Genomic DNA, 5071 nt, shown 5'->3' on the forward strand with positions numbered 1-5071 from the left:
CCCCTTCTTCTTCTCTCGGTGGTAGAGTTTTCCATCTGGAAGGGAAAGAAGTACAGGGCTCTTGGTTTCTTGGTTTCCCTGGCCTGGTGAGACGAAAACACACAAAGGAGCTGTGAACTATGGATCATTCAACTGCAGTGAGTCCACACACATGAATCAAACACGCTGATGTCTGTGTCTAAAATTAGAATCACAACATAAAGACAAACGCTAAAAACCCATGCTATATAGATTTAAATGTTTAACTTTTCTGTACCTGGACCATTAACAAAACAGAACTCCGTGACAATTCCTGGAGAGAAACCACAGAAGAAAGGCAAAAGTCTAAGAGTTGGATACTTGTAATGGCAGTTTTCTCCTGCTTTCTGAAGAAGGGACCCCACGTTTCATTTTTTGCTGAGGCCCATAAAACATGTCATTGGTTCTAGGCCTGGCTGTCACTTACCTGGAGAGGCGCTGAGGGAAGGCAGTGGCCAGAGCGGGTATTAGGACAAGTAGCCTCTCAGCTTCCATTTCCTCATCTGTAAAATGGGATAATGGCTTGGTTGGCTGTGCAAATTCAGCAAAATAACCTTGTCTTGTACTTCGAGAAGCCGGCACAGAGCTCACTCTTGTGCTTTGAGGGGTCAGACTAGGGCATGAGAGACTGGGCTGGGCCCCCCATGCCCAGCAGGAAGGGTTTAGCTAAATTCTCCCATAGCAAAAACAAAGCACAAAAGAGTGCTAGTCCAGAGAGAGAGAGGGGTGTGGGTTGTCACTGCATCCACAGGGTCCTTTGACATGACTCCCCAGCCTGGCTCTGCCCATCGATAAGGAATTGGAAGGAGTATGTTTGTTCATTCAACTCCAAGAGCACATTGCCTGGGGGTGTGGGTATCTTATAGATGGATATGTGGTTAAGTGGGTAAGTGGATGGGTGGGTGGATGGATGGGTGGATGGGTGGGTGAGTGGGTAGATGGGTGGGGTGGATGGATGGAAGGATGGGTGGATAGGTGGATGGAGAGATGAACAGAGGGGAGATGGAAAAATAGGTGGAGGAATAGTTAGATATAAGTGTAAATAAATGGAACAGTAATTATTTTAAATGACTTAGCAGTTCTGCTCCTGGAGGGACCCAACATAATGACAAGCGCACAGATAAAAGGCGGAACTTTTGTGACCTACAGCTCCCTCCCAGGGAAAGAAGGCTGCCAGGTGGGGCAGACACACAGGTTTGCACATGGGGACAGTAGCAGCAAGCTGGAGCTGTGAGGTGGGGTGAGCGCAGTTCCTCCCGCTCCCTGTGGGCTGGAGAAGCTGAGCACATTCACAATTCCAGGGCACAGGTGCTGTCCGTGGTGGTTGCTACCTGGCCCGGACAGTGACCAGGACGTGAGAGCCTGAGGTGGGAAGTGGTTGGGATGCAAACTCAATCTGCTGTTCAAAGCTGAGTCAAAACAGCATTTTTATTTAAAAACAAACAACGGCAGCAGGTGGGTAGAGACTCGTGAGGATGGACAGCGGTCTTTTGGAGCTTTTCAGTGATGTTTACCAAACATCACAATGGATTCTGGTCTTTGAGGATTTTCATCTCATCGCAGAGGCCACTTCTGAGTCTCACTAGAGCAACTCCAGGGTCTCGGGTGAGCCCAGAGGTGCCTCACCAGAGAAAAAGACATAGAGATGTTTCCAAGTTTGCCACTGTTGCTCTTGGGAGATGTGTGCAGTATTTCAAAAAAAAGGACTCCAGAACTTCCCCACCCACCTGGCCACCTTCTGTTTACATCTTCTCTATAAATGCCCACTGTTTACACCAAAAACTCAGACCAGAACATTTAAGTTGGTGAAATAAATAATGATAAGCAATACATGTTATATTACACATGTTTATTCATGCAGTGCGCTGGGACACTTTTGCCAGCCCAAGTTTGTACCTGGCAGGCAGTTTATATCACAGAACACTCCTCTGGCAAATGCGGAAACGTCTCCAGGAGGCCCTCAGAGCCCCCCAGGGTTGGGAGGGAGCTGCAGCCATCTAGCCCGGCCCCTGCCAGCCTGGCTCTGGCACTGGGCAGGGGCTTGGAGCTGGGCTGGAGGTGCAGGAGGAAATGCCTAGGAGGTCGATGACATCACCACCCCAGCCCTTGAAAGATGAGCTGCGCTGCTCCTGGGCCCCTCTGAGGGTGGAGACAGAGGAGCCAGAGTAGCGGAGCCAAGAAGCCTGCTGGAGGAGAAGCTGCAGAAGGGAGCCCACAGCCTGCTGCAGACTCGGTGAGTGCCGGCGTGTGAGTGTCGGGCAGGCTCTGGCATGGTGGTCCAGCAGCCTCGCTTTTGCAGAGGAAGGGAGGTCCCAGCCCAGGGAGGGCAGGCAGCGGGAGCTGACTCCCTCCTTCCTTGGAGGTTTCTCTCTGGCCCTGGGGAGTTTGGGGAAAGCTCCCTTCCTTTCCTAGTTCTGACAAGTGACCGGGAGAAGGGCTCCGGTAGAAGGAAGTGCCTTGTTTGTTTTCTGCTTGGAGTTCAGCAAGAGTGATTCAGTGATTTCATTTTTATGGAAGCTGGGTGAACAGGAAGGGAGCAGGTAGGGGCAGCGGGGATGGGCGTGGAGTGTGGACTCCAGAATGAGGCTTCTGCTCACAGTTGTGCTGCTCGCTGTTCTGGCGTGACCCTGGATAGCTCTGTGATCTCCCTGGGCTTCTGTTTCTCTGCCTGTGAAGTACTCTGCTTGCCTGCCTCCAGGGACAGAAGGGTTGAGTTGGTGCTGTCCTGGTTTGTAGCTCTGGCTGATGTGTGGTGACCCATAGCAGTAGTGGCTTTATTTCAGACAGGTTTTGTGTCCCTGCGGGGATGACCCTGGACTCAGGGCAGAGGAGGTGCACAGCCCTGCCCTGGGTTGGAGTTCTAGCTCTGCTTTCTCCCTGTGGGTGACTTTGTTGGACAAGTTATTTCATCCTGGGCCACAGAGACGACTAAACTTCTCCCGGCTAAGCCAGTGGTTCCTGCTTGTGTGCTGCCATGTGTACTGGAGTTGTGGGTGGGATAGGTAGGTTGGGGTGCACCTCCTGACTCACCGGCCACCACAGGAAGTGGGTGCCCAGGCCCAGCTGTGGTGCAGTGGGGGCTCCTGGGCCAACCCCACTTCCATTCCTTCAGGTGAAAGGAACCCTTGCACGGCCGCATGAGTTGCTCCAGAAGACACTGTCCCCACCCCTGTTTCACTGAAGAGAAACACGCTCTGCCTTTCTGCGCCCTGACAGTGATGCTGTGACCCTCAGGAGCGTGGAGAGGAGTTGGCTGTTTCCCCTTGCTTGGGTGGGAGTGGGGGGCAGCCAGAGGAGGGTATGGGGCACACTCCAAACCAGGCATGGGTGCCGCCAGCCACCAGCTCTGTCCTGAACTTGCTGCCCTCCCTGTGCAGATGCTACCCTAGGTCGGGAGCAAACCAACCTGGGCAAGCCCTTGCGGAGTCCGGGGGACGTCTGGGATGCCCATCCCTCTTGCCTGCAGGTCCAGGGAGGTTCAGATGATCCGCTTAGCCTGCAGGAGGAGCCAAGGACTCTGGCTCCGACCAGACCTGGCCAATGCTGGCCACGGAGCTCCAACAGGGGACCACATGCCCTGTCCCCTCTGCCAACATGGTGACTGGTTGGGTCAACAGCTCAGCAGCACCCAGGGCAATGTCAGAGATGCCTCTGTCATCTGTGCAGTGTGTGCTCAGGGTGAGGCCCCTGAGGCAGCAGCAAGTCCTGCACCGCTGATAGCAGGGACCACAGTGTCCATCTGGGTGACCAGTGTGCCCCGCCAAACAGTGCTGACCGGCACTCTCTGAATGACCAGAGGCCGAGTGAATAAATGAGGGAGTGCTGGTCACAGCACTGGCCTGGGAAGTGCACAGAGCTGGTCACTGATTGAAGGAAGGCAAACAGAAAGGACAGCACACTGTACCAATCCAACTGTGCAACATCCTGGAAAGGCCAAGCCATGGAGACTAAGACCAGTGGTGGCCAGAGCAGAAAACGAGGGGTTAGCAGAGTGCAGAGAAGCTTAAGGGCTGTGCCACTCTGTACGGTGTTGGGCATGGGAACCTCGGGTCACACATTTATGCCACCACAGAGGGAAAGGGGCCAATGCCAATGCCAGGGCTGAGCCCTAAGGCTGCTGAAGGCTCTGGGAGGCAGCAGTGCATCTTTGTCATTTCATCTTTGCAGTGAACACACCATGACAGGGGACGGTGACCCTTGGAGAGGTGGTAGTACTGGGGCGGGGCAGGAGAACTCTGCCTTTCCTGACAGCTTTGCTATGAACCTAACCCTAAGTATTGCTAGAGGCATCTCTTGAAGGATGCACAAGGTTCTCATAGGACCTCAGGGTCCCAAGCCCCGTGGTCAGACCCTACTGAGGCCCTGAGCTCAGAACCATCACCTCCCATGTCCACTAAGCCCAGGAATTGCAGGCTCAAGTATCTGGGGACAGGGAGCTTGTGACTTTGCTGGCAGCCTGTTCCATCTCAGGAGCTTCTGCTGTCAGACTGAAGGGCAGCCCAACTCCACTGAGCAGCGGGGCCACTTCTGTCCCTCAGAGTCTGCCGGAGTCTGGAGCTGTCAGTCCCATCCTAGCTAAATGCCCACAGCTCCTCTGTGCCTTGAGAATGAGGGTGAAGCTGACAGTCTCCTCCTGGTTGCTCTGGCTTTCTGGGGAGGGGGGTTCTGCTCCCTCAAAGCACCCCTAGGGCTGCTCTCCAGAACAAACCACGGAGTCAGGCATTCCCCTGTCCCTGTCATCAAGGTGGGGACTGCGGTGTTCTAGAGGGCGAAAAGATGGAGCTTGTAGACCAGAATCACCAGGAGGTGGGGCACCCTGGCAGGTGTAGGGTTCAGCTCTGAGGACTCCGAGAGGAGGTCTGGATACTCAAGGACTCACTGACATCTCCAGGGATCTCAGGCCTCAAACCATACTCTTTTTTTGATAGGGTTTGCTCCTGAACCCCTAAGCCTCCCTCCCAGGCCCTTCCTCCTACTCCCCACAGCCCAGAGTTGGGTTCCCCAGCTCTGTTTCATGGAAGCTTTTGGAATCAACTAAACACATTAGGGCCAC

The 5071-nt window shown here is 54.1% G+C and overlaps 1 protein-coding gene across 1 annotated transcript in view; it reads left to right on the forward strand.

Moving 5' to 3' along the window:
• The first annotated feature begins 1893 nt into the window (after positions 1-1893).
• Bdkrb2 (bradykinin receptor B2) overlaps positions 1894-5071 on the forward strand; it is a 22750-nt gene continuing 19572 nt past the window's right edge. Inside the window, exon 1 of the mRNA XM_010609147.2 lies at positions 1894-2251. The gene's annotated coding sequence lies outside the window, so the exon portion shown is untranslated. The remainder of the gene's footprint in view (positions 2252-5071) is intronic.

The sequence above is a fragment of the Fukomys damarensis genome, unplaced genomic scaffold (genome assembly GCF_012274545.1).
Source record: "Fukomys damarensis isolate Sample0158 unplaced genomic scaffold, DMR_v1.0_HiC HiC_scaffold_21, whole genome shotgun sequence".
Taxonomy (NCBI): domain Eukaryota; kingdom Metazoa; phylum Chordata; class Mammalia; order Rodentia; family Bathyergidae; genus Fukomys; species Fukomys damarensis.